We start from the raw sequence: 12,843 nt of genomic DNA, 5'->3' as shown, positions 1-12,843 counted from the left end.
CAAAAATTGTTAATACAATTTCCACAATCATATCTTAGTCCTTTCAATACCTTTCTTCCCTCACTTATTCAATTGTCTTCTGAGTCTACTATAAGCCAGGCACTATGCTTGGCTCTGGGGATATACTGATGAATGAGACGGAGGTCTTCCTGGTCTACATGGTTTTTGCATGCTAATATCCTGGGCTGAAAATACGAGTTTTAAAATATTTGGGCATCTGAGATGGAGGTAGGAGTGGAGGGAATATTTTTGTCATTGTAAATAACACTAGTCTGTCAACCAAGCCTAAAAGGAGACGTAGCAGAAAGAGGAAGGTCACTCAATAGAAACCCTTTCCAGTAGCTACTGATAAATGCCAAAGGTGGAGAAACCTTTAATGCTGTGAAATCTTTCAAGGTAACACCACCTACTATGTGCTAAGCCCTGTGTTAGACACTGGGATACAATGATAGACAAGCCCTCAAGGAGCTGACAGCACACTGGGAAATGTATTAAAACAAACAGGCAAGTGCAGTGCAGTGCGATAAATGCTTGTTAAGTTCTGGGTGAGGTGAGACATACAGGTGAGGCACCTAATCCCTTTCCTGAAGGAAGTAGAGGCAGAGACTGAACTGAGACCTGAGGGACAGGGAGTAGTTAGCCATGCCCAGAGGAACAGGAAAATAATCCAGGTGGAGTGAACAGCGTGTGTGGAAACTGGGAGTCTGGAAACCATTGTGCCACCTCCAGGAAAGGGTGAGTGATTCTCCTGGCTGGGGGTGCTGTGGTTTGGTAGGGCTGAATGTGAAGGACTGGTAGATCGTGCTCAGGAGTTTGGACTTTATCTTATGCACACGGGTGCCATTGAAGGGTGTGCACAAGGGAATCACCTAATGAGATTTCTGCTCCAGAGCAGTGTGAAGACAGAGTGCTCGGGGCCATGCCAACAGCTGGCACAGTGAGTGGCTGGTTCAGTGATTCTGGGTGAGAATTGATGACAGCCTCAGCTAGGACATTCTGGATGGGAAGAAGCATACAGATCAGAGAGTCACTAAACAGACAGATTTGAAAATAAGAACTGTTTATTGTAGTGGTTCTCAAACTTTACTGGACATAAAAGATCACCTGGGCACTTTGTAGAACTGTGGTTGTGGACTAACTTGAAGAAATTTCAGTCCGTAGATTTGGAGTATAAGTCAGGAATCTGTATTTTTAATCAGTAGTCCAAGTGATATTGATGAAGGTGGTACTGAGACCACACCATGAAAAACTCCTGTCTTTTAAATATAATTATAATATGTTAACTTTTTGCTTGAGAATGAAGATCCAGTCGTATTATTTTAGTTGAAAGTAAATGAATGGCTCAGCCCCAAGGCTTGCTATGTTAAAAAAAAAAAAAAAAAAAAAAAAAAAAAACTTTTTTATAAATAGCATGCTTGTAAATACATTTTCAAAGATTTCAGCATGCCCTTTGAAAGAGCAAGCAAGCAAGCAAACACTTCTGGGTAAAACAAATTCTCCCCAGCATTTGAAGTTCCCTGCAGTCTCTTTCTTAGCCTTTAAGGCATATTTTGATGCATTTGTTATTGTGAAGTTTCAGATCCCAGCTTCACCATTTACAAGTTGTGTGACCTTGAGCAAGTTAATTGTTCTCTCTTTCTCTCATCTGTAAAATAAGAATAATAATTTTATGTATCTTATAACTTGATGGAGGATTAAATGAGCATCCATGTAAAGCACTTTGAACAGTATGTGGACATAACAAGCCATTTCTAGCTGTTACTGAGAGAAGCCAGGTAATCTGTAATAAACTTATCACTTGTATTAGAGTTTAGTCATTTAATAAACCCTTTCCCTTCTTATTTAGGTCACACTACTTAAAAAAAAGTCTGTGGTGCCCACATGCAAGAATTCTTATAGAAACTTAGTGTTTAGCAGCACACATACCAAACACATGAATAAGTAGGCTAATAATGATGACGAAAGTTTATTGTGCACTTATAGTATGACATTAATTCTCACAACAATGCCGTGTGATAGGCACTCTTTTACCTCTTTTTAGAGCGAGGAAGCTGAAATGTAGTGAGGTTGAGTGATTGCCTGAGGGTCACACTGTCATTAAATGAAAGAACAGATATTTGAACCCTGGATTCACTGGTGATAGAACTTGTTCTTAACCACAACTGTTAGACATGAATTGTCAATTTCATGAAGCATGGCTAGTGCCACTCAGTATTACGCCAACTAAATGAGGCAGTTCACTCATTTTGGATACGAAATATGTAACAATGGTTCCCAAAAGATATACCACAAAGTGCATCTATATTTTAAATTACAGTCAAACCTGCTGCCCTCACTCACTCAGAGGCAGCTAATCAGGAAGCTGCTGTAGGAGGGATCTCAGGCACAGGGGTGTCTTAGAACAGTGGCTCTCAAACTTCAGTGTTCATATACCTGGAGGATTTATTAAAACCTATATTAGTGGGCCCTGCTCCTACCCATAAGTTATTTAGCCTCACAAAATGTCTTTGTAAAGTTAAATAACTTGATCAGTAGTGCAGGTCAGGCAATGGTTGGGATACATTTTAAACCATCCTCAGTGAGTCAGAAACGTGTTCTCAGGTGATGCTGCTCCTGCTGGTTTGGAACCACATTTCGAGAACCACTGTCTCAGAGGAACGAGAAGATGACTGGTGAATTTAGGAGCAGAGGATGGTTTAAAATCTATCCCATCATTGCCTGGCCTGCTGCACAGACCAAGTTACTTAGCTTCATAAAGCCTCAGATGCTTAGATGAAAATCAAAAGACAGAAACTTTGCTTTGGCTTTAAAATTTCTAAAGCAGGGCGGTTGCGTTCTAATACAGAGACTTACATGGGCCCCAGCTTAAAACTCAGATTATTTCCCTCACTTGCGACTCAAACTCAGTGTTTGGCCTTGGAACTAGGAACAATTTCAGGGCTGCATTAAACACCAGCACATACTCCCCAGGATCCCTCCTCTCTTCCTCTTCACCCTGGGACAAGGGTCTTCCCCCTCAGCAAGGCTGTGTGCATAATCCAGTAACTCTGGTTCAGCTTCTCACCCTCATGGGCTGGTCTCCTTGCCAAGGCTAAGAGGCAGGGTCGTGGAGTGACCTAAGCCAAGCCCAACAAGGCATCAGTAATTCCTGATCTTATAGGGCTACCATAGGGTGAGAAGGGTCACTTTAGACACGTTGAACCCTAAAACTAAGGTAAAGTAAAGCAAAGATTCTAGCTTTACTTTTAACTCTTGATTCTCCGTAGTGAGATGGAAAGGGGTGTAAGGACAAATGTCTAAGGATAGATGATCCACAGAGCATTTCTTTTTGTCTATGGAATACATTACATAAAAGTCGATTTACTCTTTTAATTATTTTCTTAGGGATACTTGTGCCTGGGAAAATGCAAATAAATGTATATCAGAATAGAAAATCTAGCTAGTTGAGTAGCTGGAATAAATCCAACTCATTTTCTCATCATCAGGAGAATGGAGAGATAAATTATGGTATAAATCATACACTGGAATATTAGATTGCAGACGAATGTAGTACAACTATATGGAGAATTTTAGCAATATAATGTTGAGTGAAAATTGTCCCCCAAAATTATACATGTCATGATAATCTGTTTATAAAAAAAGTTAAAAGCAAATGAATGAAAAACCAAAATTATCTACTTTTTAGGAATACATGTAGATGTGATAATTCTTTGTAAAAGGGAAAGCAAGTCAATGGCGAGCAGGAGATAGATCAGGGAGAACCACACAGGTAGATGTAAGTTAATGTCAGGGTTCTAGTTTTTGTGATGGGTGGTGGTCTCTTCGTTTATTTTAATATTAAGTGTGAATAAGTAATCAAAACATAAATACATACACAAGGCAGCCAGCAAATAAATAAATGAAAGATAGTCTTGCACAGGTCAATGATGAGAGTGTGTCAAGAACCAAGGATTATGATTAATCCAGTTCTGTGCATCTGAGACTCATATTTAAATACAAAAGGAAATTGAGAAAATAGCTTTCTGGGTCACAGAGAAAATAATAGTGTCACTCTCCTGTGGAAAAATAGTTTCATGCTTGGTTTCCACACAGCAGGCTATGACCTGAATAAGACCTGTGTCACTGTCTCCCATCTCTCATGTCAGTTGCTCCAGCCTATAAATGGAGGGGTCCCTAGACCAGTAGGGGTGGTCAGCAGAGTCCCACCAGACAGAGTTGTGGCTGCAGTATCACTGCACTAGCTAAACACATGCTTCCTTTTCTTTGATACTCACCTCTCTGAGAAAGGTAATATGTTTCTCAGAGAAGACATGTAAACATATTACCTTTCTTAGAGAAATGAACATAGGAATTTTAGAAAATAAAAAAGACCTATGTGTCAAGGATGAGCAACTCTTAACTTTACCAGTGAGGAACACTGGGTCTGTGTCTTAGGAGGAATTTAAATTCGACTGCCTCCAAGTTGCCTTTACTGCCTTGCTGCCCACTGCTGCTTCTCCTTCTTGCAGAGTTACCATCTCCATATGCTCTTCCCTTCACCCCCAATGCCCATCTCCACAGCTCTGCGGGCGACAGTCGTGCATAGTTGTGAATGGTTTCAAAAGCTGGCTAGTTCTGTGTGCCTCTCCATGAAGCATTAATTCTTCCAGCGGGAAACAGTTATTCCCTTTGTTGACCTCTTTTAGCACCTATGTCCCTCCTAAGACATTTGCCTCTTTCTGATGGCAGGATCAGGGTCTCAACCTGACACTTGCTAGATGTCCAAAGAGCTGTGGGACATACAAATATGAACTACTGAAATCTCACCCTATGGGGATGTTGGCGCCCACTGTCAACATGCACAGATGGTGAAAGATCCACAGACCCTACCAGAAGGGCTTGATAATTAGCTCCCTATTGTCTGGTGTCCTGTAGGGCTTCCTGTGAAATTGGAGAGTTCGGTCAGTATAGCCAAGGTGTGAGATTTACTCATTGATTTATAATCTAAAAGGAGGAGGAAGATTATTTACCACCCTCTGTCAGAACCATCCTCTGTTTGTTTATTTCCATGCTTGTTTGAGTCCTCTCTTGCCACTCATATCCCACGCGACAGCCTCACCTCATCCCTCGTCCCTGCTCCAAGTCCTGATTGCATCTCCCTGATTTTGGCCTTACAAGTGTTGGGACCCCGATGTGGTTCAGAGAGGGTGATTATGAGAATACAAATTAAGATAATAGCCATATTTTAAAGTGCTCACTGAGTGACAGGCACTAATTTTTATATGTTTTACATATATTATCTTACATAATCCTTACAACAACTTTATGAAGTAGATAATAGTATTATTCCCCTTTCCTAGAAGAAAGTGAGGCATAGAGAGGTTGTGCCTTTCCCAAGGTCACACAATATGGTACTAACTGTATTACCTCATAAAAAGCAAAGAGGTACAACTTCATGGAGATGGAATATGCAAGCGAGAGAGAGGAGATAATTAATGAACCAGGGTGAAAGGGGATCAAGATATTGGAAGTGGAGCGTGGCTGAGGCCGGTGAGGGAACTCTGGTCTGTTTCGGTGGAGCGAAGGTGGACATCAGTGCTGCTGAGAAAGTCAAGGTGCGAGATGAGGCGCGCCTTCTGTGTGCATCGTGGACTGTGGCACTCCCAGTGCTGCTGCCAAGGGTGGAAAGGAACCTGTGAGTCCAGAGCAGACTGTGGAGTGCCCTGGAGGTTGTCCCATGGTGGGGATGAAAATGAGGGGAGGCAGTCAAGACTGGCAGGTCTTCGAGTGGAAAAGCTGTGCTTAAGTACAGACGTGAGGTAAAAACCACGCTACTGTAGAGCCCTGTTGGATGCCTTAACAGAGAATTAAGTTATGCCAACTCTTTCCCAGCCAGTTGGTGTTTTTGTTCCATTCATGGTCTAGAATTGCAAGCAGACAGCACCACCTCACTCAGAGGAGAGAAGAGTGGGGAATGAGGTGACTCAGAAAAATTCTGTCCTTCCCTTCTCCCTTATATTCTGGACTTCAAGTCACAGATGTAAATCCTGGCCCTGCCCTAAGCTTTTAGTGCTCCTGGCATCTCAGTCCACATTTTTCTCTCCCACCCCTTCATCACCTCCTTCCTCTCCTGTTAACTTTCCCCAACAATGACACCCCCAATCCACACCCTTTAGTGCTGCTTTTCCCTGATTTAGGTTTTCCTGCCAGACACGGAGGGCAGGCCTCTCATTTTGGTAAACACTGGATAAACACTTCTCCTTAAATAGAAACAGCAGGCTTTCCAGCTAGCTTTTTTTTTAAAGGAGTAGAAATCCAGTTCAGTTCAGTAAATTTGACAAAAAATAAAAAATAAGGAACTTGTAAGAATGTGGAAAATACTTCAAGGAGGATTTGCTCTGTCACTACTGGGTCCCCAAGATAATCAGTTAGAATGAAGCTCATGACCACTGTGGATGTGACCCTTCCCAGACCTGTTCAGTGAAAGGCAGTGGAGGAGAGGGCTGCCCTGCAGGCCACATGCCAAAGGGCTCGTTTCCGATGCTGATTCAGTGCAGGAGACAATGGAGGTCTGTATGTGGTTCTTTGAACCTGATGTTCCCATTGAACCTGTGGTTCTCTTGAACCCCATGGTTCCTTTGGTGCCATTCAGCATGTCTGCCATGGACACATGGACCACCCCGAAGACAGAAGGTTAGGGTTGATGGTATAACCCAAATGTGGTATGTACTGGATTGTGAAATGTTTTTCTTTGTTTAATTGTGTCTGACACACTCAACTGCACACTGGTGGGCTCCTCCTCTTTTAAAACAGGATTGTGAGGAGTTCAAAGCATGGATCAACTGCTGAGTATCGTACTAGCATTGCAAATCAACATTTGTGTACATGAGTTTGGATGCAACTTGCCCAGTTTCAAGCAACCTGCACCTTGTGTATATTCCCATCTTCCTCTCCAGTCCTCCAGAAATCCAAGAAAGTATCCTTGGAGAGCAGTGAGGGTACAGATCACTCTCTGAGTTAAATTCTTCACTCCCGTGTGCTCTGTAGAAGCACAAGAAGGATTAATATCTTCTCCTCCTGGTGGCTTCTCTGCCTTAGCTCCTGATCACCTGCCCTCCACTTCTCACTTAAGAAAGCTCTTGCAATTTGACAAGACCTGGAAAGAAAGTCTGGGTGCTCCTTATTTTTGGAGCTCTCCTCCTCAAAATGTGATCCATGGGCCACCTACTGCACAATTATCCATGGTAATTATTAAAAATAAAGATTTCTGGATTGCCCTTCTCCCATACCTTCTGAAGTTGAATTTCCGTGAGTGTTGCCCAGAAATCTGCACTATTATTAAACGTTAAGGTTTAGGAATCACTACATTATTAATAATTATTATAATATTAATATTTATGAGCATCTCAACCACTTTCTGCGCATTAGCTCATTTCATCTTCACAACAACCCTACGAGGTAAGAATCATTATCCTCACACCTAGAGCAGGGCCTGACACACAGCAGATGCTCAATAAATTTTTGCTAAATGAATAATAAATTAACCTTTAAAAAATATACATGTATACCTACATGTATTTATGTATACAGTCATTCATCGCTTAGCTACTGTGCTATGTTCTAAGAAATGCATCATTAGACAATTTCATCATTGTGCAAACATTATAGGGTGTACTTACACAAACCTATGGTATAACCTACTACATACTAGGCTATATAGTACAGCCATTATAATCTTATGGGACAACTGTTGTATATGTGGTCCATCGTCTATCGAAACATCGTTATGTGGTGCATGACTATATGTGTGTGTATATGCATATGTACATAAATGAGGAAACTAAGGCTTAGAGAGGTTAAAAAAAACTTGGCCAAGACCACACAGCTAGTGAGAAGTGGAGTCATGCTTTGTAGTGCCTTCTGGTCAGAAATTTTCATTTCCCCTCCTTTACACCTGCCTTGTTTATAATTTCTCCCATTCACTCTTCTTGGTCAGCAGGTAGACTCCCCATATTTTTGCCAAGGACAGGTAGCTGAGCCAGTCCAAGACAAAGGATGAACTAGACGGAGCTGCCCTTGACCCTCTCTCTCGGCCCTCTTAGGGCCTCTTTTCCCATGCTCTTTCCCTTCCTTTCTCAGACCTTCAAAGCTACCTGACTTGGGAGACTGGCCTCTGCTAAGATGAGAGCTGTAGTAAACCTACCTGCATTTTCCCTGGGGCTTTCTGAAGGCGGGGTCCTAACCCAGGAACAAGTCTAAAGTTTTTTGGAGGAGGCCATGTGGATCCAGATCTTTAGAAACAGTCTATTGTGTACACACACACACACACACACACACACACACACACACACACACACACACACACACACACACACACAGAGTAAAACTTAGAAACATGCTCTTCACTGAATAACGGCTGAGGGAAAACCATCTTCTGTAAAGAGTGCTTATAAAAATGTATGACTTGGGCCAGCCCCGTGGCGCACTCGGGAGAGTGCGGCGCTTGGGAGCGCAGCTGCGGAGCGGGTTCGGATCCTATATAGGGCTGGCCGGTGCACTCACTGGCTGAGCGTTGTGCGGACAACACCAAGCCAAGGGTTGCGATCCCCATACCGGTCACAGAAAAAAAGACAAAAAAAAAAAAAAAAAAAAGTATGACTTGAGTAGAATAAGGCATTTCTTAATGTGGGGCTTTTTTTAAGAGAAAGAAGAAATATCATTTGAAATGCCCTCTTCTGGCCCTTGAGCCACTATACCAGTAGTTCTAGCTAAAATAATAATAAACATATATTGAGTGCTTGTTGTGTACGAGGCACTCTTCTAATTTCTTTGCATGTTTCACCTGAGCTCCCACAATCCCTTAGCAATACTTACTGTTAATATCCTCATCTCCATTTTACAGATGAGGAAACTAAGGCAGAGAGAGAGAAATTCCTTGCTCTGTGCTCCAGAGAGAGAAAGTGGAGGATCCAAGATTCAAACCCAGGTGTCTTGACTCTAAAACCCTCTTAATAATACATTATATGGTGTGATTACTTTTATTATAAAAAGATTTTCCTTAGAAAATTTTAAATTTCTCAAAAGAAAAAAAAACAATTGTTTATAAGTCACTGCACTTCTTATTTATACTTTCATAATAAGAGAAATATGTACATGGTTAGAAAAGCCAAGTGGCTCAGAAAGATGATAAAATGAAGAGCCTCTTTTTATCCCCACTTTCCTGTTCCCAAGAGAACCCACTATTAACAGGTCATTTTTTATCCATCAAGAAAAATGTTCTATGCATATAGCACGTTACATATTATTAAAAGATTTACTTACCCAAAGCAGCCATGCTATACTCACTGTGCTGCATCTTGTTTTTCTCATCCATAACAGACCTTTGAGATCTTTTCACTCCAGGTTCACATCACTCCTTTTCATGATTGCACAGAGTTCTCTGAGGCTGCTGTCCACCTGATTTAACCAGTTGCTATGAATGGACAATTAGGTTGGCCTTTTGGATGTGATGTGCAGGATAAATTCCTAGCAGTACGGTTTTCTTTTTTTATGCACGTAGCATCGATTCACATTCTCACTAACTCAATCTGAGTGTCTATTTTCGCAAATCCTTAACAGAAACCATATTATCGAACTTTTTTTTTTTGCCAATCTGATAGAATAAAAAATCTCCTTGTGTTCATTTACATTTATGTATTTTTATGAATGTTGGCCGTTTGTTTTTCTTTCTTTTTCTGTCATCTGCCTGTTCGTGTCCTTTGCCCATCTTTCTGTTTTTGTTGTTGTTGTTTTACTAATTTGGATGAGCTTCTGGGAAATTAAGGAGATTAAACTTTTATCATACATTGTAAATATTTTGTCAGTGTATTATTTGTCTTTGACTATGCCATTTTCCCATAATTAGTTTTATCTTTATGAAGTTAAATTTATCAATATAAATTATCCACTTCTAAATAAATTTGAATTTTTTTATTTTTAAATGTTTATATATATGAGAGTACTTCAAAAAGTTTGTGGAAAATGAAATTAAAAGATAATACAAATCTCTTCCTGAACTTTTTAAAGACTTTTTGTATGCTTTTAAGTGTGTGGTAGCTCCAATTGAACATCAGTCAGAATGAAGATAAATAGTTTTTGAAATTTTTATATCAATCGAAATTATATTTACATTTTTTCAAGAAGGCTTCTGAAATTCAAGAAAACCTGTATAGACGAATATTTCTCTAGTGCGCCACGGGCTCAGCCCCTTTGACGAATATTTCTTTAATCAATATTTTGGCCAAATATTTCCTTTCTGAGACAAATACCCACGTGGAGTCAGGGAAGTAGTTTGCAAAAACTGAAACAAAAACCCTGTTTCTTGGACCCTTGGCTGGGCCCCCAAACCTTTGCAACTAAGAATCAATCCTACTGAATCTACTTTAGAGTAGTTTCTTCTAATAGTGTCTTCTATAATTGCACGTGTCCACTGCTGCAGCTGATCCTTAATAGCTGTGCTTGGCTTTAGTGAAAATGACTCCTCTCCTCCCCAGAGACCTTGAAATAAAAGATCTGTGTATCTTGGGGGGCGGGGGATGGGGTGGGAGATGAACGGATGGGGCACTAATTTTTTTTTTCTTTTTTTAAATTTGCTGCCTCTGTTCGAGGTGGAGATATAGGTGAACAACCTGAATTAATTTGATAGCTTTGTAGTGACAAAGGATAAAGGAGGGTTTGGGGTTACTCAAAAATCAGTGGTTTAGAATGGCTTAATACAGTTTAGTAGGTGGCAGGATTGTTCTGTTCTCAGAGGCCTGTGATGTTCTGATGTACGAGGACTCCATAGTACTCCAAAGCAGGCAAAAGTAATGACATCCTAAGAGACCTGATATCAGGCCGTGTTTTAAAAATAAGTCTAATGATCAGTTTTGGCACATATTCTTTTTTTTTTTTTAATTTTATTTTATCGATATACATTGTGGCTAATTATTATTGCCCGTCACCAAAACCTCCCTCCCTCCTCCCTCCCCCCTCCCCCCACCAGTGATGTCCCCTCTGTTTGCTTGTCGTATCAACTTCAAGTAATTGTGGTTGTTATATCTTCTTCGCCCCCCCTGGTTTTTTTTTTGTTTTTTTTTTTTGTGTGTGTGTGTGTGTGTGTGAATTTATATATTAATTTTTAGCTCCCACCAATAAGTGAGAACATGTGGTATTTCTCTTTCTGTGCCTGACTCGTTTCACTTAATATAATTCTCTCAAGGTCCATCCATGTTGTTGCAAATGGCAGTATTTCATTCGTTTTTATAGCTGAGTAGTATTCCATTGTGTAGATGTACCACATTTTCCGTATCCACTCATCTGATGATGGACATTTGGGCTGGTTCCAACTCTTGGCTATTGTAAAGAGTGCTGCGATGAACATTGGGGAACAGGTATACCTTCGACTTGATGATTTCCATTCCTCTGGGTATATTCCCAACAGTGGGATAGCTGGGTCGTCTGGTAGATCTATCTGCAATTGTTTGAGGAACCTCCATACCATTTTCCATAGATGCTGCACCATTTTGCAGTCCCACCAACAATGTATGAGAGTTCCTTTTTCTCCACAACCTCGTCAGCATTTATCGTTCAGAGTCTTTTGGATTTTAGCCATCCTAACTGGGATTAGATGGTATCTCAGTGTGGTTTTGATTTTTATTTCCCGGATGCTGAGTGATGTTGAGCCTTTTTTCATATGTCTGTTGGCCATTTGTATATCTTCCTTAGAGAAATGCCTACTTAGCTCTTTTGCCCATTTTTTAATTGGGTTGCTTGTTTTTTTCTTGTAAAGTTGTTTGAGTTCCTTAAATATTCTGGATATTAATCCATTGTCAAATGTATATTTTGCAAATATTTTCTCCCACTCTGTTGGTTGTCTTTTAACTCTGTTAATTGTTTCTTTTGCTGTGCAGAAGCTTTGGCACATATTCTTTTTGTTTCAATTTTTCTTCTCTAAATCCCTGGCCTTACCATACATGCACAGAATGCCTATGACCCTAACATTATAAATAAAAGTAACAACTTTCAAAGGAGTCCAGCAATACTATTAAACAGAAAGTCACCAGAACTTCTAGAGGCCATCGAACATGACTTCTTGATAGTTGGAAAAATGCCTTCTGCTGCAGGACGCTTAGTCACCAAGAGTTTGGTATCACAAGGTATCTTAAAGGTCATCCAATTTATCCTTCCTGTTCACTTCTGGAATCCTGCTGTACCAGCCCAGGCAGCTGATCGAAGACAATGTTGATGAGGAATAAAGACAGTGTTGATGAGGATGACTTGAATATGCATGATTAAAAATTCCCTGCAGCTCTTCAAGCACAACTTTTCAATGGCCAAATAGTCTCCCACGCTTTGTCAAAGTACTTCCAGTGATATTAGAGATTTTCCAATTGGGTATCTGTACACAGGCCAATGGGTGAAAACACTTTCTTGACCACAAAAACTACTTTAGGCTAGTGCCATTCCCAAATCCCTATGGAATATGTATTAAAGTCTTTAAATTGAGCACATCCTTTGGCTTAAAAATTCTACTTTTAGAAACTCATTCTGTGGCTATTTTCAAAAAGACAGAAAATAACAAATGCTGGAGAAGATACAGAGAAAAGGGAATTCTCCATTGTTGGTGGGAATGTAAATTGGTCCAGCCAATGCGGAAAACAGTATGGAGGTTCCTCAGAGAACTAAAAATTGAACTCCTTTATGACCCAGCTATCCCACTACAGGCCATATACCCAAAGGAAATGAAATCAGTGTATCAAAAAGACACCTCCCGTGTTCATTGCAGCACTGTTCATAGTAGCCAAGCATTGGAATCAACCTAAATGCCCATCAATGGATGTATGA

General features: G+C 40.5%; 1 protein-coding gene across 3 annotated transcripts in view; it reads left to right on the top strand.

The window, feature by feature from the left end:
- The window catches only part of SYBU (syntabulin), a 71,105-nt gene that overhangs the window by 42,592 nt on the left and 15,670 nt on the right, over positions 1-12,843 (top strand). The window contains exon 1 of one of the 3 annotated variants that reach the window (XM_063079441.1): positions 8,884-8,965. The exons of the other annotated variants lie outside the window; for them this stretch is intronic. The gene's annotated coding sequence lies outside the window, so the exon portion shown is untranslated. Of the gene's footprint in view, positions 1-8,883; positions 8,966-12,843 lie in introns of those variants that run through there. 3 annotated transcript variants of the gene reach the window in all.

Source organism: Cynocephalus volans, chromosome 15 (assembly GCF_027409185.1).
Source record: "Cynocephalus volans isolate mCynVol1 chromosome 15, mCynVol1.pri, whole genome shotgun sequence".
NCBI lineage: Eukaryota > Metazoa > Chordata > Mammalia > Dermoptera > Cynocephalidae > Cynocephalus > Cynocephalus volans.
Note: the sequence above shows the minus strand (reverse complement) of the source record. Positions and strands in the feature narration are given on the sequence as shown.